The 11,063-nt window shown below is 43.7% G+C and overlaps 1 pseudogene; it reads left to right on the plus strand.

The window, feature by feature from the left end:
- LOC129402207 (glyceraldehyde-3-phosphate dehydrogenase-like) overlaps positions 1 to 10,366 on the plus strand; it is a 25,086-nt pseudogene extending 14,720 nt beyond the window's left edge.
- The last annotated feature ends 697 nt before the right edge of the window (positions 10,367 to 11,063 follow it).

Raw genomic sequence — 11,063 nt, forward strand, 5'->3', positions numbered from 1 at the left:
CTCAGGAGAGCAGGGAGAGGAAAATTGCTCCTCACTGGAGACCCCGTCAAAGTGGCGATAGCAAGAGAGCTTTTGGCCGGGCTCATGTTGGTGCTCCCTGTTCTCTGGCAGATGCAACTTTCATGCCCCCGGCCACCCCCAGTCCCTGCCACACACCAGTCTCCTGAAATGTGCCTTTCCTGGTCTCAAAAGGCTCTCAAGATGTCAGACTTCTGGGGGAGGCATTCTGGCCACTTGGGTATCATTCAAGACCCTTCACTTCCTGGCCCCTATATATATCAGAGGAGCTCCCTGTCCCTTCCATGGGATCTGCCAGTTGGGAAAACAGGACACCAGAGCAGTTCCTGTGTCTGTGGCTTCTTGAGTCTCCACTGCTCCTGGATGCTCTTCTTTTCTCCCCGCTTCTTCCACAGAATCTTCAACATTTAAATGTGGGCACCCTTGAGCCTGACGCCCCCTCACGACTAACAGAGTGATTTCAGATGAAGGTGCATGGAAAGCAATTACCCTCTCAAGAATCCTCTCCAGCCTTCACCAAGGAAAGGGTGCCTGGGGCACACACCGCCTGAGCTTGGCCCTGCTGAGTACCACATGTCTCGCCTTTCCAACACGGCCCATGTTCAGCCCAAGGTACACATTTTTGAATGACTGACTTTGAGCTGACTTGGATGGATCATGGAGAAGAACATTCTCGGGCCTACCAAGAGTCTTGCGGCCAGTGCATTCTCAGGGATCTGCAGCGCTTGTTTCTCTTCCCAAGTCTGTAGGCATGATGTAAGCAATGTTGCCATCAGTGGTGCTCCAGACACTTACCCAGACACGGAGCAGGGCAATGAGGGTAAGTCACTCAGATGAGAACCGCAATCGGAGGTAAGTTCACACAGCCCGAGCGTCTGGCTCTGAAACCAGCCTTGAGAGCGACTCGAGAGAGGGGTCCGTGTGAAGGTGGACTAGAAGAGTGGGTTGATGTGAAGTAGAAGATCCTCAGGGAAAGGTTTTAGAAACACAAATGAAGGTTTGCAATGCTCACTCTATTTAGATAGATCCTATAGATTCCTAGATGACTCATGGGATTGACCGACTTTTCAAAATCTTGTCTAGTGGGGTCAGAAGCCTCCAAGAGATTCTGAAGGTACCACAAGTCAAAATATGCCCTGGGATGCAGCAAATGCAGGCTAGGTCATATCTCCTTTCAGCTCTGCATCAAACAGAAACTGAGCTACGGACTTTCAGTGTCTTAAGCCACAGTCCCCTTAACTGGAGATTCTTTAAGCTGTAATGGAGCATCTTTAATGGATTATTTGGCATCTGTGGTGATGCTTATACGAAACAAACTTCTGAAAAATTTAAACCAAAGCTTTTAGAAGTTCCCACTCGGGAGCACAGTTGCATTGAAAGGTAATATAATTTGTGACACAAGCAGTCTTTTGTCAGTTTCTTTTAGTAAGTGTTTTCCTTTTCTTCTCCTGACTTCTTTTTTTTTCCCAAGGAGAATTTATTAGTGAACCAAACCAAACATTTAAAGATGCATTTTTTTTTTCCCCCCAGAAATCACATTTAAAGGTTAGAGACTCTTCTGCTTCTCATTTGACCTGAGTCTCAAATCAGTTATATTTTACCCAGGTTTTCTCATCCATTATTTTTATAGGAGATGCTATATTTAGGCAACAGAGATGGAGCGGGCAGCAGACAAATGCTGAAATCTTAAAATTTATTTTCATTTTAAAGGAATGCTCCATTTCTGAGTTCTATATCTTTGAAAGAGATTTTTATTCTGAAGTCAACTATAATAATTAATTTTTAACTAGCTGATGCTGGCATGTTATTATTAGTGTGGTGTGCTATGGTGATAATTAGTAATATCCATTGTTTGGTCATGGATGGGAAACTAGACTCCCAGTGGTGAGCATAGCGTGTTACATAGCTATTGATTCATACTTGAAACCTGTATCATGTTAAAAACTAATGTTACTTTAACAAAAAATTGTAAAATAAGTGATAATGACGAACTTTTAAGAACTCTGTCCTGTCACGTGATTGATTAATTTGCATCCTTGAATTTCAAAGTCAGTATGGTGTAAGAGCCACGTATACATGCATTATATTTATTGTAATGAAAGTGTCAAGTTCTCTTTTTCATTATTTTGAGTCGAGGTCAGTGGTTTGTAATATAAATCTAAAAGAATTTAGCAGGCGGATTGTCCCACATGACTCTGTTTCTATTTGTCTGGAAGAGCTTTGATGACCTTTAAACCACACAGCCTTCCCCTGAAGACAAAGTGCAATGCAGAGTGCTCTTGTAAAATTTTTAATGATCCATTTAGGTGATTGCAGCTGCAATTATAAGGAATATTGTGGTTCATTTTTCATTTGTTCATATAGATACACAATTTATTTTATATACAATCTGGACACATAACTCAGTAATTATGACATCGTTACCCAAAATATCTGGGCCATGCGAATTAAAAAATGGTCTTAATAACCTTGCATTTCTTTTTGAAGAACCTATAAAAAGGAGTGATGGCTCTTCAGAGAGGCAGAGTATAATCAGAAAGCCCCAGGGGTGGGGGCCCATCTCTTCTCTTGGCTTTGCTTGGGTCTTACCCATCTGCCGCTTTTCTTCTTACCCAACTCCTAAAACAAACTAAGGTAATTATGGGGATTCTGGCGGGGACCCTGGTCCGTTTTATCTTTAGGATGGACCCTCCACCCGTCTCCCCTCCCAACTTCTTGCATAAGAGGAAGTTCAGTGAATCCATGGATCAAGACTGGAATTTTTCCTTAGGCAAATCAGTGAGTTAATATTCTAGTGTTGGAGACAGCAGTAAAAAATAGAGAATTTTATTTATTTTATTCTTTTGGTGAAAAGTGTCTCTTTTTATAGCTGGATCCAGAGTAGACATTTGTGGCAAAGAGCTGAAGCTTTCATCTCTGTGACCTCTATTAAATCAATGAGTGGATGATTTTTGGGGCCACACCAAGCAGTGCTGGGGGCTTCTTTTGGAGCAGAGCTCAGGAACCACTCGTGACAGTGCTTCAGAAGACCACTCGGGCCGGGCACTGAACATGACACGCTTTCATGTCAAGCACATGCTCCATCCTTTGGGCCAGCCCCCACCCCGCTGCAATCGCTATTTCATTGACCAAGCACCTGGGAGATGCTTAGCCTTTTCCCCAGGTGTAAGCAAAACGCCTTACAAATAGCTTTATTAACTCTCCAAGTGGCAGTGGGTTGATATTGTGACCACTCCCGTTTTTCCAGCACTAGTAACCCGACAAAAATATAAAGCGGCAGAGTCGGGATGGGAAGCCAGCCTTCTGCCTTAGAACTGGGCTCCCCTCTCTGTTGGCGTGACACGGTCTGCTCTCCAGAGTCACCCTTCTGAACCTCAATGTCCCCCGGTTCTGGCCAGGGGAGGATATGGCTTGTCCTGAGTGTGTTCCCCAGAGTTCTTGGGTTATCACAGGAAAGAGCCTGTGACTTTGCATCACCGCTCCACAGGCCCGACTTGCATCCTGCAATCCAGAGGGTGACGCTGCCACGCCTAAGTTGACGTCTCTGAACCATGCAGTGTTTGGTCCTCAGCTGTCCCGTCTTTGGGAAGTTTTCCCCTCTTAGTCCCCACACATTTTCCTGCCCGGTCACTGTTCTAGATGTTACTCTATGCTCTTCTCCTCAGGCCCATGTCCCTCCTCTGGGACTCAGGCATCAGGGCCGTGTGCATGCACCCACATACCCACCTACTGCACGTGTGTGTGCTCAGGTGCACCCCGATACTTTCTGTTAGGATTCTCTTGTGTCTTGTATCTCACAGACAATGGTGAGTCCTTTTTTGGTTGATCAGGGTTTGGAGTCCGATCCAATAGGGTCTGGTGTCTAATAATCAAGGGTATTAAGTTCGGGTCCCAAACCTCTCCCTCTATGGAGTCATAGAGGACCGAGCAATGACTGGGCAGCATTCAGGGCTGGCCTGCACCTTGCACACAAGTGAACTCGTTCTGGAATCCTGTCTTTCGAGTGATTCATGCGTATCACTAGAAAAACCCAGATGTGCTAGCTTGGAAATATTTTTGTATTTACGGGCATTTCACCAAAATGCTAAACAATGAAAAACTAAAACCCTGCACCAGAAGGATATTAATTTCATACTCACTGTCCCTCCCATGGCCTCAGGACTACGTGATAGCAGTCAATACGTACGTACTGGAAATACTAGTTAATTGCTTCCTCAGCAATTTGTTTCTTGTAATGATTTCTCCGGTAATCTGGCAATATGAAAAAACAATATAGCTCTCCAGCCATAAAAATGTACAACAGCTCTTTGCGTAGCCTGGTTTTGATATTTGAAAAGTAGAGATATTAATTTCACATGCAAATGGAGGATATGAAAATGTCAAAAAGCAGTTTATAAGTCAAATATGTATTGTAACCAAGTCGTGAGTGTTTTTAAAGATATTTTAAACAAGTACCCTCAAGTACACTTAGTGACTTAGTGCTGTGGTTCCTCTTATTTGTTCTTGCACTGATGGAGAATGAATCCAAGCCCCCCCCCCCACACACACACACTGGCACGTGCTCTTCCTCTGAGCCACAACCCTCCCCTTATTCCTTTTTTATTGAGATATAATTGACTGCTTTCCTTATTTATTTCCAGGTGTACAACCTAATAATGTTATCATTCAATAGATAATACATCTGAAAAGATCCCCACATGAAGTTTACTAAGCATCTATCACTATAGATCTATTTTTTCATGTTAAGAACTTTTAAGATCTACGGTGTTAGCAAGTTTTAAATGCACAGTTAAGTGTTAGTGCTATGTTATTAATAGGATACACTGTGTTATACATGGTTCCTCTGGATCTTATTATTTGAAAACAGGGAATTTGTACCAGGTGGTCTCTCTCTTCCCACCACCATACCTCTGCCAGCCACCAATATGCACCATCCATGACCTTGATTTTTGTGTTTGTTTTTCTCTTTATTCCACAATTACATGAGATCACACAGTATTTGTCTCTCTCTTACTTGTTTCACTTGACATGGTGCTCTTGGGCTCTATCCAAGTGATCCCCTCTGGTAGAACTTGCTTCTTCTCATGGTCGAATCATATTACAGTTGTTTTGTTTTGTTTTGGGGCCACCCACAGTGGTCCTCAGAGCTTACTTCAGGCTCTGTACTCAGGAATTATTACTGTCCATGTTTGGGGACGTTACGCAGTGCCTAGGATTGAACCAGGGTCAGCTGACTGCAAGGCAAGGGCCTTAATCCTTGTATAATCTCTCTGGCGCATGTTCCATTTTGCATGCATAGACCATGTTTTTATCCACTCATTCAGACACGACCCACTAGTCTGCTTCCTGCTGTGGCTATTGTAAATATTGCTGCTGCTAATTCCTGACTCTAGCTACATTTTTCTTCATTGGAGAGCAGCATTTCTAAATAATTGTACAACGAGGAATGGAAATAAATACTTTGGGTTAAATAACCTACCAGTCTGGAACATCTTGTCTTCGGCACAATTTGCACTCCGAATCATCAATTTATATCAAGCATTCCCCAGGTTAAGCAGGAACAAAAGGTGCCATCCAGGGTAAAGAGAAGATGATGTTGACATCACAACCAAGCCCATCCCTTCCCGGTATTTGCTGTTTAGTGAGATGAATCCACGACCCCTAAAAAAAATCAACTTCTTTCTTTCCTTTCTCGAACATACTAGAATTGAGAGAAAATCACAATATGTAAGTCATCAGTTACAAAGATTTTGAGGAATGTTTGCATAATGCTTCTCAAAAACATTACCTGCATGGAAGAGCTTGGAAATTTATTCTTTACGACTCCCTTTTTGCCGCTATGCAGTTACTTTTTCTCATTGTCTTTAAAAAAAGTGTTTACTTGTAGATTCTGGTGGTTTTGATGAGGCGAGGTTTTTAAAAGTAATTTAAAAAGTGGAATGAAGACATTACTATAAAATGAAGTACAGCATTACCAAGGATGGTTGACTTTTAACTGTTACCTAGAATCACATCACTATTGAAATGAACATAAACTTTTGTCAACAGATGAAATGAGCCAAAAAAGTATCTCTAGAGTGTGCAATTCTACCCAGAAAGAAACAAGCACTTTTGCCTGGAACTGGTGTGGCCATAAAGGACTTCATGCCTGCTAGTTCATGGACACATATTCTTGAAAACAAAATTTAAATAAAGGCTTTTATAAATTTTCCTCTTCACTGTGATATAGGTATTTGTGAAAATTCTTAAATTGCTTGAGAGAGGAGGTATAACTCTCTTTGCTGGTGCTTGGAAATTAGGAATTTTGCACTTAGAGGAATCACCAAGCTCTACCTGAATTAGTTCAGTCAGTTTCCACATGGGAGGATTTCCCCCCCACTCCCTTTTTCTCTAGTGCAATTAATTAAGCAACCAGGAACAAGGTTGGTACTTTTGACAGATTACAAGAACAAAGGCTTTTGCTGGGGCCTTCGGAGTTCTCCCAAGTAGACAGTTCTCATAAATCCTGCATAACAGATCTCTCGTTCTCCCTCAAAAGCCTTAACCCACCCCAGTTGGTACTCTTCACTGCAGGAGCTTTGCTACTTGCAAATTTCTCTATTGCTGTTTTCATTTCCTCTTCGGTAATAGAGGCAATCAGTTTCTCATTATCCAGGAGATCCAGTTTTGGCATTTTAATTTTAGCCAGAATTTTCATAACCTTCCCGTTATCAGCTGCTAACTCTGATGCAAATATCAATTTGGGGGAACACAATGAAGGGGGGAAACTTTTCATATCACTGCTAATGATCAAGGTTTGATCCATCAAAATGAAAAAAAAATGGTCTTCCCGATTTTTATCTTTACTAGTGTATCAATTCCTTTTGACTGACATATTTGTGTATAAAATAGAATAAGAACTTAATGAAAAATGTTAAATGTAACAATGCTAAGTTTTAACAGGCATTGATTTTTTATTTTGGGTCTAGAATTACTTTAAGTATTATCAGGATCATGGAGAATGATTTAGATTTAATGCAGGGCAAAAAAACAACCACAGAGACCCTCATTCATAAGAAAGTTTAATTGACATAAGGCATGATTTAATTCCAAATGTGAGCACTGATCTCTGGTAATGTTGTGCCAACTTTTATCTCCTCTTTTCTGTCATTGGTTTTATGGGTTGAAGACAAAAAATTACTATTAAGAGATCATGCATAATTTAAAAAAGAGGCTAGAGTGATAGTACAGCAGGCAAGATGCTTGCCTTGCATGTGGCCAACACAAGTTTAACTCCCAGAACATTGGTCTGGTCCCCAGTAACCCATAGGGTCCCCAAGCACTACCAGGAATGACCCCTGAGCACAGGACCAGAAGTAAGCTCTAAGTATCTCCTGGTGTGACCCCAAAATAAATGAAAGAGAGAAAGGAAAATGCTTACATCATTTATAATTGATATTATTAAACAAGTTGTACAAAAATAAAGAACTGACCTTGTTGTGATAAAATAGAGTTCCTTAGAAGGAACCTTGGAAAGCAGCCTGGTATTCCCTCAGTGCTCAGGGGTTGGGGTTCAATTTTAAGCTTAGTTTTTGAACATCAATTGTGTGAACATGTCTGGGCTTCATATTGAGGGCATTTATGATGCCATCTCTTTATTAACTCACTTACTGATTCAATGTCCTTTTGTTTAGTCTTGTGTTTCCTCTGGGACTCCTGTTCACACGGGGGGTTCATGTGACTCTGAGGATTATGAAGATACTCTCAGCTGGACTAGTAAGGCACCAGACTCTGTGTGTGTGTGTGTGTGTGTGTGTGTGTGTGTGTGTGTGTGTGTATTCTCGTATTCCCTGTTGGAATATGTACCTCTGATTAGTTGGGAGGAAGCCACAGGGCCCTGGAGTGATGAGGAAAGCAAACAGCTCTCTTGCAGCTGTTCCATCTTGAGTCAGCAGGATGTGGCCTGAGCACGCGGAAATCCACTTTGCAGAGGAGGAGATGCAGACCCCAGGCGGGCTGCCTCTTGCACGCTGGCTGTGGCTAAGTTACAGCTTCCATTTATTTTCTAGCTCTACCAGTTCCCGCCGCAGACAGTGCAGGTAGAACCAGGCTGAACCAGGGGCAGTCCTCTGGGAGAGCTGGTCGGGGCTGGAGATGGGCTGTGGGGGGTAGAGGGACCCCAAGGATTCGGAAACACTGTCGTGGGTAGGGCGGACGTGTCCAGTGTACATTATTGGGTCCCCACCACGGGAAAGACACAGAGTCCCGAGGGTGGGGGAAGAAAGTGGACAAATGTGTGGGCGCCAAGTTGAAGACACTCCACGTCTGCTCTCTGGAAGGAGTGGGCGCTGCTTCGCATGACCACATTCCTATCTGGAGAGATGGAAGCTTCTGGAAACACTGGAGAGTAACCAGAAGCTAGAGAGCAGATGAAGAGGCAGGAAGAAGTCTAAAGGCTAATGGGTACTCCGTGTTGAGGACCCTGCTGAGGGCAGTGGGGCTGAGCAGAGAAAGGTTTGTGGGGAAGGAAACGCTTACAGAGGACATGTCCCTGTCCTCTGTGGAGTGTAGCTTGGCGGGGGCTAAGGTGCACAATTCTCTCTTTATTGAGATAATATTAATCTACTTGACCGTACGTGTTTTAGGGGCACAATTTCACACATACTCTTCAAAGTATGTGTCCTAGACTGCCAGCTGCCACCCACACCTCAATGTCCTTTCATGATGCCCACTGGATCCTGTCTCTGCTTCCACCCTCACAACCCCCTCCCCCTGTAACTCTCGCTCTGTGGTCTCTGCACAGGTTGTCTTGGTTTGTCCTGAGGAGTAAACGACTCTTGAAGAACTCACTGTCTACTTGCTCACTTCTCCCATACTTATGACTCTCTGCGAGGCACAGGGACAGTGCTGATACAAACAGGATTAAAATTTCTCCCTCAGTAGGCTTAGAGTTAAAAGGGGAGACATGTTAAATAAGCCGCGAGCCAAATAAATATGAAATTATTTATTGAAATAAGTTCTGTGAAAGGAAAGTATAGAGGCTACTTGTTTTTCACCAATAGCGTAATGAGTGAGTTTTGGGTTGGAATTTGGAATATCACTAAACACCTACCCTTTCTTTCTTGGCCAAATGACTAAGTTCTTCTTACCCATAGAATTAGACCAGGATCATTTTTTATTTTATTTAAAATTTCACTTAAATTTTTAAATTTTTCTTTATTTTAATGTAGGAAAAAAAGCCACAACTGTTGCTAGAATTCTGGGGATTCCGGGACTAAAATTGATTAGATAACAAAGTTGCAGTATTAAAATCCATGTATCTAGAACATCAATTTATGCGAAAATTGTTATATCTGATGGCAGGGTTGTTAAGTCCTTGTCTAATAATTCATTAAGCTGCTTGTTGCTTTAGGAGGTGTCCAGAGACTTCAGGATCTATGTCTGGGCCAAAGAGTACAAGGTTGAGGCTGGGGCTTTGGGAAGTTTAGGTACCGTGGGGAGGATGCCCTCCTCAACTCCAAGGAAACAGCAGAGTTTGCAGCAGGGGCACTGGGTGTCTGAAATGATTCTCAGATTGCATCTCTGCAGAGAACGCGTCTGAGGTGGTGGAGTGGGGCCCTTGGTGTGGCCCTCGGGCTGGGCTGCCGGAGCATCAGGTGAGTCAATATTCCGCCTACCTGTCTCCTGTGGGGACTCGGGAGTTCTCAGCTGAGCAAACCCACCATCCCGTAAAGTTTAGCTGTATGTTATGGACCTCCTGGGCCTTTTTAAAATTTAATTTTAATTTTTTAAATTTTTTGCTTTTTGGGTCACACCCGGCGATGCACAGGGGTTACTTCTGGCTCACACACTCAGGAATTAACTCTTGGCGGTGCTTGGGGGACCATATGGGATGCTGGGAATCAAACCCGGGTTGGCCTCCTGCAAGGCAAACGCCCTACCTGCTGTGCTATTGCTCCAGCCACCCCCCGCCCCTGGGACTTTTTGTCAGGAATTGGTGGTGCGGGTGTGCGAATCAGCGTGGCAGTGGCTGTGGGAGGTGGGTGTGGGGGAGGTTGCACACCCCAACTTCATAGAACACACCAGAGTTCTCAGCCTGGGCACTATGTGCTTAAATGAATCACTTGTTAATTGTTTATCACTTCTGGGCTTTGTTTTTATGGCATTAGAGCTTTTTCTCTGTCCCTTCCCCCTTCCAGATGGCTTGGAGATGATGAATTCTGGAGGCAGCCTTGGACTCCAAGTGGATACCTCATCTCAGAGTCAGCACAGCGTCCCTCCAACCTGGTTCTCATGAATTTTGGTGGGTGGGAAATGAATTTGCCTCTTGTTAATTGTCTTTTTGGACCTCTTTGTTATTGCAGCATAGCTTGCATCTTTTTTTTTTAAAATTTTATTATTTTTTTTATTTTTCAAGTGAGTCACCGTGAGAACAGTTACAGGGCTTTTAGGATCGAGTCTCAGTCATACTATCCTCAAACACCCATCCCTTCACCAGTGCACATGTTCCACCACGAATAACCCCAGCATACCACCCTCCCACTCCCCCTCTGCCTGTGCGGCAGATGATTTTCACTTTATTCTTTCCTTACTTTGATTACGTTCAATTTTTGACAGGAAACTCACTATCATTATTTGGAGTTTTTCCGAAACAGTCAGACCTGTCGGAACGGCGTCATTAGATTGTATGTTTTCTATTGTTGGTAACAAAGATCATATGATGTTGCACAGTCGTGAAAGCGGCCGCCCAGATTTGGAATTCTGGTATTAAGTCCAGAGGTATTTCTGCCAGCAGCCGCTGCATTCCAAAATTGGTTTCTGTGGCGCTGGGATCATGGCTGTTCAGGAGCAGAGGAGCTGTTCATGGGCGACTGCTCGGGTCTCATTTGGGCAGGAGGCAGGGCCGGTTCTGCCTCCCCCATTGCAAGATTCCCCATGCATCCCGTCCCGTCACTGCAAACTCCTACCTCTCTGTCCAATTGGTTCTGAACGGTGGCGGTCACCATGCTGTCCAGAGGGGAAAAGGCCCAGGAACAGAGACCCTTCCCCTCCCGGGGCTGCATGGG

The sequence above is a fragment of the Sorex araneus genome, chromosome 1, assembly GCF_027595985.1.
Source record: "Sorex araneus isolate mSorAra2 chromosome 1, mSorAra2.pri, whole genome shotgun sequence".
Taxonomy (NCBI): domain Eukaryota; kingdom Metazoa; phylum Chordata; class Mammalia; order Eulipotyphla; family Soricidae; genus Sorex; species Sorex araneus.